At 44.1% G+C, this 17,655-nt stretch overlaps 1 non-coding gene across 1 annotated transcript; it reads right to left on the minus strand.

The window, feature by feature from the left end:
- Positions 1-9,986: 9,986 nt before the first annotated feature.
- On the minus strand, positions 9,987-12,646 carry LOC101017762. The gene is made up of 2 exons (XR_004176063.1): positions 12,298-12,646; positions 9,987-10,095 (listed from the first exon to the last, which is right to left on the minus strand). It is a non-coding gene; the product is annotated as an uncharacterized LOC101017762 (transcript).
- Between the last annotated feature and the right edge of the window lie 5,009 nt (positions 12,647-17,655).

A 17,655-nucleotide genomic window follows, 5' to 3' on the forward strand; every position in this document is an offset into this window, starting at 1 on the left:
GACAATCACCATGGACCTGCTCTTTTTGTTTTTTTGTTTTGAGATAGAGTCTCTTTCCTGTCACCTGTGGCTGGTGTGTGTGCAGCCGACGCTGATCTGGGCCTCACTGCAACCTGCATGCAATCTGGGTTCAAGGCACCTAGTGCCTCAGTTTTCCAAGAGCTGGGACTGCTGCGGGTGCCACCCACCACACCTTAGCCACTTTTTTTGATGGAGGCCTTGTTTCTGCTTCACCCAGCCATGGAGGCAATGGTGATCTCAGCTTCACTGGGTAACCCCCACCTCCCAGGCCCGCCACCTCCTGTCTCCAGCCTCCTGAGTGAGCCTGGAATTAGGTGTGTGCCACCATGTTTGGCTAATTTTGTATCTTAGAGATGGGGTTTCACCATGTTGGGCCAGGCTGTTCTCGAACTCCCCTGACCTTAGGTGACCACCCGCCTCGGCCTCCAGACGGAGCCACAGCACTCTTATTTTTTTTTTTTTTGAGGTGGAGTCTCGGCCTGTCACCAGGCTGGAGTGCAGGCCACCATCTTGTCTTACTGCAACCCCACTCCTGAATCTGCCAGGAGCCTCCTGCCTCAAGCCTCCTGAATAGCTGGGACCTACAGGGCACCACCTTGCCTAGCTTAATTTTTGTATTTTTAGTAGAGATTTGGGATTCTGCTCTGCTAGTCCTGTGATGGTCTCAATTCTCTTGCCTCTCAGCCTCCCTGGTGACAGGTGCTGGTTTCTGCCTTACACCTGGCCTAATTTTTTTTAATAGAGTTGGGGTCTGCCATGCTGCTCCAGGCTGGTCTCAACTTCTAGCCTCAAGCATTCCACACACTTCAACCTTCCAAAGTGCTTGTAATTTCACAGGCTGAGCCACCCTCAAGGCTCAACCCTGCCCCATTAGAGCATGCAACAGAGCAATTCACATTAGGGAAATCTTTTAAAATAACTCATTATAATATGTTGAGGGAAAGCCTGCATAATCCTCCAAATATTGCTAGAAAAGATATCTGCCAAATAAATCAACATCTGTTCCGACTAAAAAAATTTTAATGCAATATGAGGAAACAAATGTAAATATTCCTCGTGATTGAGATACTTCCATGTATTGAGAAATACTTCACTATATATTTGTTTACATAGGTCCGCCCCTGCCCAGGCTGAGTGCAGGGTGGGACCATGGCTCACTGCAGCCTGAACCTCCCAGGCCCAAGCTGATCCTCCCACTCAAACCTCCCCAAACTGATAATACAGGGCTCGCACCCTGTAATCCCACGTCTGGCCCAGAAATTTATAAAACATGGATCTCAAGGGCAAAAACTACATTTCAATTAAAGGTATAATAAAGGATAGGATGAGCACCATAGCTAGCATTATTTGTTGTTGTATTTTTGAATATGAAGGAAATAATGTACACATGAGAAATAAAACTTACAATGGTCTTAGGATAAAATAATTTTTGCAGTTAATTTTTTTACATTTTAATTATTCCACTATTCTTTTTTTTTTTTTTTTCTTTTCTTGAGATGGAACCTTGCTTTGTTGCCCAGGCTGGATTGCAGTGGTACAACCTCAGCTCACTGCAACCTCTGTTTCCCAGGTTCCAGCGATTCTCCTGCTTCAGCCTCCAGAGTAACTGGGATTACAGGCACGTGCCACTATGCCCGGCTAATTTTTGTATTTCTTTTTTCTTTTTTGAGACAGAGTTTCACTCTTGTTGCCTAGGCTGGAGTGCAGTAGTGTGATCTCGGCTCACTGCAACTTCTGCCTCCCAGGTTCAAGCTATTCTTCTGTCTCAGTCTCCCGAGTAGTTGGGATTACAGGCACCCACCACCACGCCTGACTAATTTTTTCTGTATTTTTAGTAGAAATGGAGTTTCACCATATTGTCCAGGCTGGTCTCGAACTCCTGACCTCAGGTCATTCACCCACCTCAGCCTCCCAAAATGCTGGGATTATAGGCGTGAGCCACCGTGTCTGACCAATTTCAGTATTCTTATATCTTCATGGATTAAATGGTGGGAAAAAAATGTTTTAACATTGGCCGGTCATGGTGCCTCACACCTGTAATCCTAGCACTTTGGGAGGCTAAGACAGGCAAATTGCTTGAGCCCAGGAGTTCGAGAACAGCCTGGGAAACATGGTGACCCCGTCTCTACAAGAAACAACAATAACAACAACAACAACAAATTAGCTGGGAGTGGTGGCATGATCCTGTAGTCCCAGCTACTTGGGAGGATGAAATGGGAGGATCACCTGAGCCTGGGAAGTCTGCAGTCAACTGAAATAGCACCACTGCACTCTAGCCTAAGCAACAGAATGAGACTCTGTCTCAAAAAAATATATAAAAATAAAGTGTTTTGGCCGGGTGTGGTAGCTCACCTCTATAATCCCATTTCTTTGGGAAGTCGAGGTGGGTGGATCACCCGAGGTCAGGAGTTTGAGACCAGCCTTGCCAACATGGTGAAACCCCATCTCTACTAAAAATACAAAAATTAGCTGGGCGTGGTGGTGGGCACCTGTAATCCCAGCTACTCAGTAGGCTGAGGCAGGAGAATCACTTGAACCCGGGAGGCAGAGGTTGCAGTGAGCTGAGATTGTGCCATTGTACTCCAGCCTGGGCGACAATAGCAAAACTCCGTCTCAAAAAAAAAAAAAAAGTGTTTTAATATTAACAATCCAATTTAAAAATGGGCAGAGAACTTGAAAAGGCATTTCTCCAAAGAAGATATACAAATGGCTAATAAGCAAACAAAAAGATGGTCAACATTACTAATCATTAGGGAAATGCAAATTAAAACTACAACCACTTCGTATTAGAATGGCTTCTATTAAAAAAATAAATAAATAAATAATAAACCTGGGGAACATAGCAAGACCCTGTCTCTACAAAAAATGCAAAACTTAGCCTAGTGTGTTGGCATGCTTGGAGTCCAAACTACTCAGGAGGCTGAGGCAGGAGGATCACTTGAGCCCTGCAGTTAGAGGTTACAGTCAGCTATGATCTCACCACTGCACTCCAGCCTGGGTAACAGAATGAGACTTCATTTCTTAAGAAAACCACACACACACTCAGAAAATAAAATCTAGCAATTCTACTTCTGTGTACATACCCAAAAGAACTGAAAACAGGATCTGGAAGAGATCATTGTATACCCATATTCATAGCAGCATTATTCACAAAAGTCAAAAGGTGGAAGCAATTCAAGTGTCCATGGATGAATGAGTAAAACAAACAAACAAACAAAAAAAAAAACTTGTGTATACACACAATATAATATTATTCAGCTTTAAAAAGGAAGTAAATTCTGACACATACTACAACATGGATGAACTTCGAGGACATTGTGCTAAGTGAAATAAGCCAGTCACAAAAAGTACAAATACTGTATGATTCTACTTATGTAAGGTACCTAGAATAGTGAAATTCATAGAGACAAAGTAGAATGGTGTTTGCCAGGGGCTGTGGAGAGGGAGAATGATAAGTTGTTTGACAGGTATAGAGTTTAAGTTTTGTAAGATGAAAGAATTCTGGAGATTGGTTGCACAACAAGTGAATATATTTAGCAATACTGAACTGCACACTTCAAGAATTGTTAGGGTGGCTGGTGCACTTGCTCACGCCTGTAATCCAACATTTTGGGAGACTGAGGTGGGAGGATCACTTGAGCTCAGGAGATGGAGACCAGCCTGGGCAACATGGCAAAACTCTGTCTCTACAAAAATACAAAAATTAGCCAGGCATGGTGGCTCATAGATCTGTGGTCCCAGCTACTCTGGAAGCTGAGGCAGGAGGATTGCTTGAACCTGGGAGGCAGAAGTTGCAGTGAGCCAGATCATGCCACTGCAGCCTGGGCAACAGAGTGAGACCCTGTCTCAAAAAAAAAAAAAAAAAAAAAGAAAGAGAGAATTCCCCTTTCTGTAGTTAAGACACCAACCTGATATTTGGTTAAATATTTGTTTCATTTTGTTTTCCATTTTTAAGGATTTTTTTCTACCTTAACTTAATTCTGTCTTGTATAACACGGTTACGTTTCTATAGTTAAATGATACCACAAATGCATCAGAAGAAGTGCAGTTAGATCATGTTCTCTCCCCATTGGCAATCATTTTTCTTAGTACTTGATTTATGCTTCCATTGTTTGTTTCTACAATTGTGGTAAGATATGTATATAATAGGCCGGGCATGGTGGCTCACACCTGTCATCCTAGCACTTTGGAGGTTGAGGCAGGAGGATCGCTTGAGTCCAGGAGTTGGAGACGAGCCTGGGCAACATAGTGAGACCCTGCCTCTACAAAATATACAAAAACATTAGCTGGGCATGGTGGCGTGGTCCCAGCTACTTGGGAGGCTGAGGTGGATCACTTGAGCCTGAGGTTTAGTGAGTTGGACAGGTTAATTGCATTTCCAACCTGGGTGATAGATGAATCTCTGTCTCAAAAAAAAAAAAAAAATATATATATATATATATATAAAACAACACCCAATAACATAATTTTTTTGAGATCGAGTCTTGCTCTGTCACCCAGGCTGGAGGCATGATCTGCCCATTGCACTCTGCCTCTCTGAGTTCAAGGCGGATTCTCCTACCTCCCAAGTCCTGGCCTCAGGCACTCTCACCGCCACTACACCTGGCTTATTTATTTTATTTATTTATTTATTTTAGTAGAGACAGGGTTTCACCATATTGGCCAGGCTGGTCTCAAACTCCTGACCTTGTGGTCCCCCCACCTTGGCCTCCCAAAGTGCTGGGATTACAGGCATGAGCCACCATGCCTGGCTTAACAGTATTTTTTAGAATCAGTCGTCAGTGTCTCACTATGTTGCCCAGTCTGGAGTGCAGTAGCTATTCACAGGCACAATTAAAGCACATTACAGCCTCAAAATCCTGGTCTTAAGTGGGACTCAAGCAATCATCCTGCTGGAGTAGCTGATAATACAGTCTGGCACCATCACACCTGGCAGCATTTTAGCAATTTTTTTTTTAAATTGAGACAGAGTCTCCCTCTGTCACCCAGGCTGGAGTGTAGTGGCATGATCTTGGCTCACTACAAGCTCTACCTCCCGGGTTCACGCCATTCTCCTGCCTCAGCCTCCCCAGTAGCTGGGACTACAGGCGCCCGCCACCACGCCCAGCTAATGTTTTTATATTTTTAGTAGAGAAGGGGTTTCACCATGTTAGCCAGGATGATCTCGATCTCCTGACCTCACGGTCTGCCTGCCTCGGCCTCCCAGAGTGCTGGGATTACAGGCGTGAGCCACCGCGCCCGGCCCATTTTAGCAATTTTTAAGTGTATAATTCAGTAGCAGCATAAAGTACATTTGGATTGTTGTGCAAGCGTCACTATTAGCTATCTCCAGAACTTTTTCATTATCCCAGATTAAAACTCTGTAACCATTAAACAATTATTATCTGCTGGGCTTCGTGGCTCATGCCTGTAATCTCAGCACTTTGGGAGGCCAAGGTGGGCAGATCGCTTGAGGTCAGGAGTTTGAGACCAGCCTGGGCAACATAGCAAAACCTCTCTCTAGTAAAGATACAAAAATTAGCTAGGCGTGGTGGCAGGCGCCTGTAATCCCAGCTACTCTGGAGGCTGAGGCAGGAGAATTGCTTGAACCCAGGAGATGAAGTTTGCAGTAAGCCGAGCTCATGCCACTGCACTCCAGCCTGGGTGACAGTGCAGGACTCCATCTTAAACAACAATAACAACAAACCGTAACTCTTTATTACCTCCTTCCTCCTTGCCTCTGGTAATCACTATTCTGTTTTTTGTCTGTGAATTTGACTCATCTAGGTATGTCATATAAGTGGAATCATACAATATTTATCCTTTTGTTTCTGACTTATTTCATTTAGCATAATGTTTTCAAGGTTCATTTATGTTGTATATGTGTCAGGATTTAATTCTTTTTAAAAGCTGAACAATATTCCATTGTAAATATACACCATATTTGTTTTATTTATTTGTCCATTGATAGGGCTGTTTCTACATTTTGGCTACTGTGAATAATGCTACTATGAACATGGGTGTACAAATATTTATTTGAGTCTCTGCTTTCAGTTCTTTGGGATATATATGTAGAAGTGGAATTGCTGGATCATATGGTCATTCTATGTTTTGACGCTGAGGAACTACCATACTGTTTTTCTTTGAGGGGAACATTGAAAGTTTCAATATCTTGCCCAGGCTTGGCTTTGAACTTGATCCTTCTGGCCTGTGCCTCAGCTCTGTGAGTAGCTAAGACCACAGCTTACATGCCACCATATACTCCACATTTTTTGAGACGAGTCTCACGGCTTGTCAGCTTCAGGGCTGGCAGTGGGTCATCCCAGCTCATCAGGCCCGCCACCCTGGTTCACGCCGATTCGGGCCTCAGCCTCCCGGTAGCTGATCTTCATATGCCCGCTTCACCCCGCCCGGCTAGTTTTGTATTTTAGTAGAGACGGGTTTCACCGCAGCGCTGGGATGGTCTCGACCGGATCTCGGATCCAATCTGCCCCGGCCTCCCCAGTGCTGACTTACAGGCTTGCTTCACCGCTACCGGCCCAGCATCTATTTTGTGTTTGACCTCTTTGAACTGAGACGGGTCTCCCCATGCCGCCCAGGCTGGTCTTGAACTACCATCTGGATCTGTCTGCTTCAGCCTCCCAGCTGACACCTGCCTTGGTGCATATATTTCCTTTTCTTTTTCTTCTTCTTCTTCTTTTTGAGGTAGAGTCTGTTCTCTGCATACCCAGGCTGGAGTGCAGGGCGCTTATCTCAAGCTCACTGCAAGCCTGGCCTCCCGGGTTCACGCATTCCTCCTCAGTTCCCAGCCTCCTGGGAGTAGCTGGGACGCTCTCGCACTATGCTCCCACTCCATTTTGTGAGACAGGGTTTCAAAGCAGTGTTAGCCAGGATGGTCCTGATCTCCCATCTCATGATCCTACCACTGCCTCCCAGTGGGATTACAGGGTATGAGCCATGCCCTGTCCAGTCCTTGGTATTTCTTCTATAGCAAATTTGAAAACAACAATACATATCCCAGAACCAAAATGAGAGTTAGGAAAAACAATCTCTCATCGTCCCACAGATAGACTTTTGGTCAGTCGGACTAGAGCAGAGCTCTATTGTTGAACAAATCATAAGTTCAAAACATTTTATGTGTTGGCGCCGATGCATGCAATTGCACTATTAGTGTTTTATTATTTGAAGTTATTGGCCCATATTAACTTGGAGAATTAACTTTCAGATATTTAATTAACACATTAGAGTGAATAAATGTATCAGGCTTTTCCAACAAGACATTCAGCCTAAAATAGGTTTGAAAAGAAGGTAAAGAACTAAGTCTAGCATAGGGCTGCTTGCTTGGAGAGTAAATTTGTTTTGGAAACCCTGGGCAGAGGAGGCATAATGGCAGTAGACACATACCAAGGAGCAGAGGGCACAAGAAAAGGTGATGCATTTGGAATATTCACCATTTTATGTTAGTTACATAAGATCCAGCAGCCAACCAGATTTTGGTTATGTGTTACCAACTTTCAACTCTAAAAAGTACTGGCAGTTTAAATAACTTTATTATAATAATGAGGTAAAAACTTAAGAATAGTATGAGCCGGGAACAGTGGTTCACACCTGTAATCCCAGCACTTTGGGAGGCCGAGGCGAGCGGATCACTGGAAGTCAGGAGTTTGAGACCAGCCTGACCATCATGGTGAAATCCAGTCTCCACTAAAAATACAAAAATTAGATGTGGTGGTGGATGCCTATAATCCCAGCTACTTGGGAGGCTGAGGCAGGAGAAGCTCTTGAACCCAGGAGATGGAGGTTGCAGTGAGCCCAGATCACACCACTGCACTCCAGCCTGGGCAACAGAGCAAAACTCCATCTCACACACACACACACACACACACACACAAAGTACGTGATGCTCTGTGATGGTAATCTTTAGATATACATTTTATGTTTCACAAATAAAAGTTTTAAATTACTAAGATACTTTAAAACACAAACGTCACATCATAGGATACGTATAAACCACAGGCAACACTTATTCTTTATTCTCAATGCACTAAATAAAATTTCAGACACCCAGATAGAAAACACAGGACTGAATTCATTTAAGACAGGGAATACTTTATTCAAAACCCATCACAGAAATGGACAGCTTGGGTCTGTAACAAAGCATTCATGTTTTAGAGCATAGGTCAGTAATTGTATATAAGAGCATACACTGCTACATACAAATTAACTGAGCAGACCACAACTTTTCAACGTTTAAAACAGAATAAGCTTCCCTGTAAAAGCAGCACCTTTGTGACATTTTAACTTTAGTATTCCTCTCCTTCTTCCTTCACTCCCTCTCCTTCAAGCACAGAATCCACACTCCAACTCCCCTACAATCCTTCCTTCCTCAAGGGCAGCCATGTCTCATTGGCCTCTGAAAACTGCCTCCATCCCCTCACCCATGGCCTACAGTGAACAAAGGCACGCCACATCAGGTCAAACTTGTGGTCCAGGCGCAGCCCAGGCCCCAGCAATGGCTGTGGGTGTTGTCTCAGCACACAGCTCTGAACCTTGGCCAGGCTCCACCATACCCGCTGGCGTGGGAGGCTGGTAGTTGGATGCCAACCTGAAGCTACAGTGGGCACCAACTACAAACCAATGGGTACGCTTTGGTCTCTTGATGTGGTGGGTACGGCAGCATTGACATCTTTGGGGAAACCACATCACTTCACGGGTAATAATATGCTTCAGCGTATTTACTTCATGGCGAGGGTCAAGCATTTCACTTCATCTGGTTGGCTGGCTTCCAGCAGCATTGGTGATCTCTCGCTGGTGCCGTTCATGCAGGCTTTCTCAGCAGAGATGATAGGCGTGGGCTGAGGGCGGATGCGGTAGGGCACTCAGGTTGGTCTGGAATTCTGTCAGGCTGAACATTCAGCTTCCACTCAAACTTCAGGGAAGCAGTGATGGAGGACACAATTTGACCCATTAACTCCATTCCAGCTAGTATAGGCTGGACGCCAATATCAAGGTTCTACTTATTGCATACTGGCAGATGGCCCTATTGTCTACTATGAAGGGTACAATCAGAGCTGCCCCAGGTGGTGTGGGTGGTGAGAGGATGGAGTTGTAGGGGCTCAACTACAGCTGGTGGTTCCCGAAGCTGGGTAAATGGGAGAACTCCCAGCCTTGACCTCCGCCAGCAATCAACTGAGACGCTCCAGCGAGCAGGAGGTGAACTCCAGAACCAGTTCCCCACCAGCCGTGGAAAACTAAGAAGCCCCAAAGACTGCACTGGTCAGCCTATTACAAAAAAAGAGAGAAACAGAGGAAAGCAAGGTTTTTGTTCTTTAGTAGTAATACAATCATAGGAAATATATTTTCACTTTTATACATCTTCCTAGGATTTAGATCTTTATTTTGACAAATGCTTTTTAAAATTCATTAACATTTACAAATGATACCAAATAGGTTCATTTTAACTGATAAAAACCCCACAAGAACGCATCATTCCAATTCTTTTTATTAAAAATATCAGTCTAATTCTGTGTTTGAAAAAAAAAGTAGCATTTCAAACGTGTTCTTTAGGCTCATTAATTTACTTTATTCTTGAAAAGAAACATACCAGCTTACTGTGACCCGGGTCTAACACTACAAGGTCAATGATCTCCCTAATGGTGTAGTGCCTCGGCATAGTTATTGGCAGTGACTTTCCTTGCCTGTGATGGCTGCTCAGGTGAAGAGCTGCCATGGTGAGCAGTATAACTTCCATCTGGGAGGTGAACTGAGGGAGGACGGAGGGAGTGGGCAGGAGTGACCAGTGACCTCCTCGACAGACCTCCCAGTCCCATCCTGGGACCTCACTGGGCCGAGGGGCTTCAACTCCACCAATGACTGCAGGGTTCCAAGTCTGCCAAACACGTCCAAAGTACATGCTTGCCAGCCTGGCTCCTCACTGAAGAAGGTGTGTTGAAGGAATCATCTCCCTCCCCCAATGGTTTCACCACTTGGCATCTGACCATCGGGCTGGATGCCGTGTTCCAGGCAGTAGAGCTCCCAGCAGGCATCGCCAATCTGGACACCAGCCTGGCCAACATGGATGGAGATGCACTCACGCTGTGGGAAGGAAAAGTGAAAAAATTGTAAAATTAAGGTGTATTAGCATTTCAAACTTTTAGTAAACTTTTAAAAATATTTCTAATAATATACAGATATTTTTCAAAATTATTTGAGGTCATATCCCTAGCACGATACAAAGATTAAGGAAAATGACCTGCTGCAAATGCTGCATATGGGTGTGGTCTGAATAATGATGTCGCCTTGGCCCTGTTCAGCACATGGTACCAGCCCATTGTGCCTACTACCATGCTTGAATAGAAGACTTTTCATATTTAAAAAGTATTCAGTATTCAAAGCACAAATTTTGTAAAATGAAGTAAATTCAATTATGACATAATTAGGATTAATTTTACTGCTTTCTTCCCTTTTAAATAAAGATGAAAGTTTCTTCTGAATAGGACTGACTTGATATTATAACATGGACATCTGTACTGCAGCTGAGGCAAGAAGCCACACCCTTCTGCAGTCTGTCTGCAGAATCCATCAATACAAGGGGTTTAGACAAGGTCTGCTTCTGCCTTCTGCATTGCTGCATTGCTGCATTGCTCTATTTGCTGTGCCTGGTGCTAGCCTGTACTGTCTGCTACATTATTTAACAGAGCAAGCTCTATTTCCAGCAACTGCCTACATGATCTCATTGTGCTGTTTTGCCAGTTTTCCTCCTCTGACCCCGCCCGGGACCATGTGCCTGAATTGAAATGAATTAATGAAGATGCACTAGAACAAAAGACAACGGGATGCGGTGTATAATTCTTCTTTGTCTGTAGCAATTTCATTCCTTTTTTTTTAAAAAAAGGTTTTTCCAGATCTTCTCCACTGTAAAAGCTGAAAAATTATCCGTATCTTAAAACACACACACACACACACACACACACACACACACACACACAGGTTCCTAAGTTAGAAACAAGCATCACATGAAAAGGTACCAAACAAAGAATAAAAGCCCAGTGGAACGATAGTGAAATATTTATTTAAAACAACAAAATAGTATTTTAATCCTGAGATTCTCTACCCACCACATAATATTCATATTCTTTGCATCCAATAGAGGTTTTCTTCTCTGTGGTCTTTAGGGCTACCACTTTCATTGTCTATTCGCTGATGTGGTGGGGGCGGGGCGGAGGGGGGCGGCGGGGAAGGGCGTTTCCCTGGTCCTGACCATCAGGGTACCCTGGGGCTCACAAAGTGGGCTTTCTCCCTCGCTGAACGAGCAGCGCGCACACACACACACACACACACACACACACACACACGACCATCAGGGTACCCTGGGGCTCACAAAGTAGGCTTTCTCCCTCGCTGAACGAGCAGCACGCGCGCGCACACACACACACACACACACTTCAGTCGGTCAGGGCAGGGCGTCCCCAGACCAGACATTAAAGAGTTTGTCAAGTGAATTGTGATTTTGCTCAAGAGAAAAAAAAAGGTCATCTTAATTATAATAGCGAAGAAAACCCTTTTGGAGCCTACAGTTCCGCAATGATGAAAAGTTTTTTTTAAGTCAGCTCCTGACAGAGGAGGTTCAGTGAGGGCGAACCCCGCCCAGTGGCTCCAACGCCATAGAAGCCAGAAACAAACAACCCCGCCCCTGCGCCGCCCTGACACCCGCTGCCGGGGGCTCCAGTAGAAACTCACCATGTTTCCCCGGGAATGTGTGGTTATCTTTCCAAAACGCCAACGACCGCGAGGGGTCTTCCCACGCTAACCCCAGGCTGCGCTTTGTTCCCGTTCCCCCTCCCACATCCCCCAGCTCGCCCAACGCCCCCGCTCTTTTTGGGTGCCTCCTCCTCTCCCGGTCCCCAGAGAACGAGGCGAGACAGAAAGGGGCCCCTCGGCGTCTGCGAACCGTGCGCACAGACACTGGACCCAGCCGGGACGCCCGAGACCCCTCGGTCGCGGCAGACGGGCTGCCCGCGACCCCAAAAGGCTGTCGGACAACACAGGCGCCCAGGCGCCGCCTTTGTTCCTCCCCAGCGCTCTGCAGCGCCCTGGGCGCAGTCCTGGCCGGGTTCCTGCACCCGCACTGCGGCGGCGGCGGAGCTGGAGGATTTGGGGTAAAGCTAAACCTCACAAAACACACCGCCACCCTCGCCCAGAGAGCTTACGAAAGAAAAGAGCTTAAAGATTTTCCAAGTAGAGCTTGGGGGCGCTGACTCCACCCAACGGCCACAAAGAGCCAAAGCCGATTCTCACCATGGTTGCTGCTTCGCGACTGCCGAGCAGATGGCGGAGACGAGGAGGAGAAGGTTGTTGCTTCTTACAGCGCGACTCTTAGGCGGTCGATGTAAGAGAACCTGCGGCACATGGGCGGATGCGGCTCCATATATACAACTCGGTCACCATGGGGATGGGCCGGGGCCTGTTCCTGTTGGTCCAGACCCCCAATCTGCCCAGAGAAGCCAGGACAGGAGACTGGTGATTGGTGCAAACGACGTGGGATGAGGTAATCTCTCCCCCACCCCTTTTTCTCTAGCATCCGTAGACTGTTTGCATCCTTTAGACAAAGAGACCGTGCAGAAGCATTCTGCCGAGCATCCATTATGGGGTGGGGTCGGGGAGGGGCGGAAGAAGAAAGGGGACTGGGGTTGGAAGACTTTATGTTGCTTAAACCTCAAAATGCAGTTAAAATTATCTATGTGAGGTTTTTTCCCCCTACCCTTAATAACAGATTTATGTTCAGATTAAATATTTAAAGGAAAATTACTGCCAGCCCCTCCCTCGCAGTATATTAAACTCGACTACATTTTGCTAGGGTTCAATATCTCTAATTGCTTTAAAAATAAAGTGGGAGAGAAAATGGGCGTAATGCTCAAAACGGTCTGGGTAATTGTGATGTTTTTAATTTAAAAAAAAGATTTAGTCATACAGTCATTCAAAATGGTTTCTCAGGTTCAACTAACTTATTTTCAGAGCTTCTTTTGCAGGCACACGCACACTCGAATAGCTAAATAAAACTGGAAGATGGAAATAATAACCATACTAAATAAAGAAGCGAACAAATAGTTCTAACATGGCAATAATCAACAGCAAGTGCACGTAGAGTAGTTATAATAGTTTACTAGAGGTATTCCTTTATGAGAAGTCTGTGTAACACATTTTGTGTGGTGCATTGTCCTTTGGAATGAATCATCTTTCCTGATATAAAATTGGGAAAATACAAGGAGAAATAATTGAGCTCAGAAGTTAGTACTACATGTGTGCAGTTACATATCTGCACTGGACTTTTGTCTGGAAAGTAACAAGCAAAATAATAGTAATAACCAAGACACCAAATTAAAAAGAAGAAGAGAATAATATAATGTAAAAAGAAGACTATTTTGCAATGTTGCCTCCATCTACAGACAACTGTGAAACATCAGCTCAATAACTGCATTTCCTTTTTATGCTGTTCTTATGTCAATTTGGTAAATATCCTCCTGCGAGTGGGCTTCTGACTGTGGGAATTTTAGCCAGCCTCACACCCTTGCTATTCAACTAGAGACTCTGGTGGTTGCTCAGTTGCCCCTTGGGACAAAAAGGCTTTGCTTTCACTCCTAGGAAATAAATTGGAGTAACATTGTCTTGCTATTTAGAAAGGCTCCATTCTCAGCAACGATGGGCTATGCAGAGTGAGTCACTGGATTTCGTACCACTGGATGTTGGTGATGAAATTTCAGAGGTAAGTAAGTTTGGCCACTAAAGTTGGAAATTTATTTTTTACAAATAATTTTTCCTTTTGGTTTTCAGCAGCAGATTTTCAGGGTGGGCAGCAACTACTCACACAGCACTCTGCGGAGCCCATTCATTCCTGCCAGGCTGGCAGGCTGAGCAGGGCGTGGGAGGGAGGGACTTGAGAATACAGCTGCTGCAGGTTGTGGTGTGACAATGGCGACCACGAATTTTTCTAGCCTGCCATCCACAGTTCTGCTTTACTTGTTCAATTTTGCTTCAGTAATATTTTCTGGAAAAAAAATAATATCCAAAATGCAAAAATCATTTTATCTACTTGTTACATATTTCCTAGGAAAAAATAATATTCAACATCATCTTATCTCCACCTCTTTAGCAAAATAAATAAATAAATAAATAAAACAAAGAAAGCGTATTTCAGAAGAGACAGGAGGATTAGGTATTTGAATGCCTCTTTCAGAACCCAGAAATATATTTAACAAAAATAAGAATTAAATGGCATAAGGAAGCCTAAGGATTAATAAGCAGCTCATTCAAAGTACTTTCACAATTTTAATCATAAAATATATCAGATACTATTGGACCATAGCAACATGTACAAGTCTTTTTGGAATGAGAAGCAGAGTTTTGAATATTATTTTCTTTACAATATAAAAAGATTAATTAAGAAATATGTTATTTACCCAATAGTCTCATTTCTTTATGCAATTTCCCAAGATTAAATAAAAGAGAGGAGTGTTCACGTGGTTCATTCTTTGTAATTCTATCTCAGAGCCATTCTGTTCCTTATGTAAATGAGGGTTATTCCTTCTGCTTGGGCATATATAACAAGACCTAGGTCAGAAATAGACTATTTGAGCACTGATAATCTCAAATATATAAACAAAAGATCAGGGGATATAACTAATCTATAATTTTTGTTCCTTATTATCTGATTTAATAGCACACAAACTGTGGAAAGCAAAACTATTTTTCTTTACTAGTTCACCTCTTATTTTTATTGCCATTTTAAAAAACTTGACATCAATATACATGTACAAATATTCTGCTAATGGATTCATTCTTGTACACAGTAAGATTAGCATAAAACATTCTTCTTTCATAGTATTTATAGAATTTTAATCATTTATTTACATGTCTACATTTCTCCTCCATTAAAATGTAAGTCCTAGTTCCTGCCAAAGTGCCTAACTACAGTAGATGTTATACACCACGTTTGTTCAGTTAAATGAATAGCTCTCTGTGCAGTTTCCTTCCTTCCTTCCTTCCTTCCTTCCTTCCTTCCTTCCTTCCTTCCTTCCTTCTTTCTTTCTTTCTTTCTCTCTCTCTCTTTCTTTCTTTCTTTTTTTTGAGATGGAGTCTCGTTCTGTCGCCCAGGCTGGAGTGCAGTGGCACGATCTCGGCTTACTGCAACCTCCGCTTCCCAAATTCAAGTGATTCTCCTCAACCTCCTGAGTAGCTGGGATTACAGGTGCTGGCCACCATGCCCGGCTAATTTTTGTGTTTTTCATAGAGATGGGGTTTCGCCATGTTGACCAGTCTGGTCTTGAATTCCTGACTTCAGGTTATCCACCTGCCTCAGCCTCCTAAAGTGCTGGGATTATAGGTGTGAGCCCCGGTGCCCAGCCTTTGCAGATTTTCATTACCTATTATCATACTTAGTAATGTAAAGATATTAGCCAGAGCGGTGGTTTACCCCTGTAATCCCAGCACTTTGGGAGGCCAAGGTGGGTGGACCACCTGAGGTTTAGGAGTTTGAGACCAGCCTGGAAAACATGGTGAAACCCTGTCTCTATCAAAAATATAAAAATTAGCTCAGGTGCGGTGGCTCACGCCTGTAATCCCAGCACTTTAGGAGGCTGAGGCAGGGGATTATTTGAGGTCAGGAGTTCGAGACCAGCCTGGCCAACATGGTGAAACCCCACCTCTACTAAAACAAAACAAAACAAAACACCAGCCAGGTGTGGTGGCTCGTGCCTGTAATCCCAGCTGTTGTGGAGGCTGAGGCATAAGAATCACTTGAACTTGGGAGGCGGAGGTTGCAGTGAACTGAGATCATACCACTGCACTCCAGCCTGAGTGACAGAATGAGACTCTGTCTTAAAAAAGAAGATATTTAATTAAGTATTTTACCATTCATAATCAGCAAGCATTTACTGAGGAAACCCAAGACCATCCTAGGTGGTGAAGAGTTCAGAGGTAATAACATGGTCTCTTTTCTCTAGAATCTTCCAATTTATTGGAATAATTGAGACACGTACATTCCTATAGGTTTGAGAATGACATGAACGTGTGTGTGTTTGGAGAGGGACCATGCAATAGATCCCAGTAGAGAGGATCTATTTCATGACTCCATGTATCATAACTTATGAGGGAAACAAGAATTGTCGAACACTTTTTTTTTTTTACATCTTCACCTCCTATTCATCCCTAAATCCATTTCAAACTGGATTCTGCTCCTATCACTCCTTTAAACTAAATTGCCTCCATGTTTGTTTTTTGTTTGTTTGTTTGTTTTTGAGATGGAGTCTCGCTCAAGTGCAGTGTCGTGATATGGGCTCACTGCAGCCTCTGCCTCCTGGGTTCAAATGATTCTCCTGCCTCAGCCTCTCAAGTAGCGGGGATTACAGGTGCCCACCACCATGCCCAGCTAATTTTTGTATTTTTAGTAGAGACAGGGTTACCCCGTGTTGACCAGGCTGGTCTCGAACTCCTGGCCTCAAGTGACCAATTTGCCTCAGCCTCCCAAAGTGCTGAGATTACAGGCGTGAGCCACCATGCCTGGTCTATCTTAGTTGTTAAATCCACTGGACACATTGTAGTTCTTGTTGACCTGTGACAGGCTTTGTCACAGTTGACTATTATCTCCTTCAAGACACTTTCTTCCCTTAGCCTCAAAAACTCTACATTTTCTGGGTTTCTCTCCTACATTTTTGTTTCCAGTCAGTCTCTGCTGGATCGTCCTCCTTTCCCTAATCTTCAAATGTTGGAATTCCTCAAGCTTCAGTTCTAGACCTTTTCCTCATTTTATTCTATGTGGTCTCATACATTTTTAGTGGATGGCAAGTGCATTCATTCCCAAGGCTTCAAATCCTTCCTATATGCTGATGACTTCTTTTATTTATTTATTTACTTTTAATTTTTTTTTAGAGACAGGGTCTTGCTATATTGCCTAGGCTGGTCTCAAACTCCTGGCCTCACGTGATCCTCCTACCTCAGCCTCCCCACCCAGTAGCTGGGATTACAGGTAGGAGCCACTGTGCCTGGTGCTGATGACTTCCTTTTTTTTTTTTTTTTTGAGATGGAGTTTCACTCTTGTCACCCAGGCTGGAGTGCAATAGCATGATCTCGGCTCACTGCAACTCTGCCTCCCAGGTTCAAGCGGCTCTTCTGCCTCAGCCTCCGGAGTAGCTGGGATTACAGGCGCCACCACCACGCCCAGTTAATTTTTGTATTTTTAGTAGAGACTGGGTTTCACCATGCTGGCCAGACTGGTCTTGAATTCCTGACCTCAGGTGATCCACCTGCTTTTGCCTCCCAAGGTACTGGGATTACAGGTGTGAGCCACCTTGCCCGGCCTGATGACTTCCTGATATCTCTTCCTAGCCTCAGATCATATAGTCAATTTCCAGTCTCTGTCTTGTTTCCTCACGTATCTCAGATTGAACTAATGTTTATTTATTTATTTATTTATTTATTTATTTATTTATTTAGAGACAGAGTCTTGCTGTTGCCCAGGCTGGAGTGCAATGGTGCTATCTTGGCTCATTGCAACCTCTGCCTCCTGGGTTCAAGTGATTCTCCTGCCTCAGCTTCCCGAGTAGCTGGGATTACAGGCACATACTGCCATGCCTGGCTAATTTTTTGTATTTTAGTAGAAAT

This window comes from Papio anubis, chromosome 9 (assembly GCF_008728515.1).
Source record: "Papio anubis isolate 15944 chromosome 9, Panubis1.0, whole genome shotgun sequence".
NCBI classification, from domain to species: domain Eukaryota; kingdom Metazoa; phylum Chordata; class Mammalia; order Primates; family Cercopithecidae; genus Papio; species Papio anubis.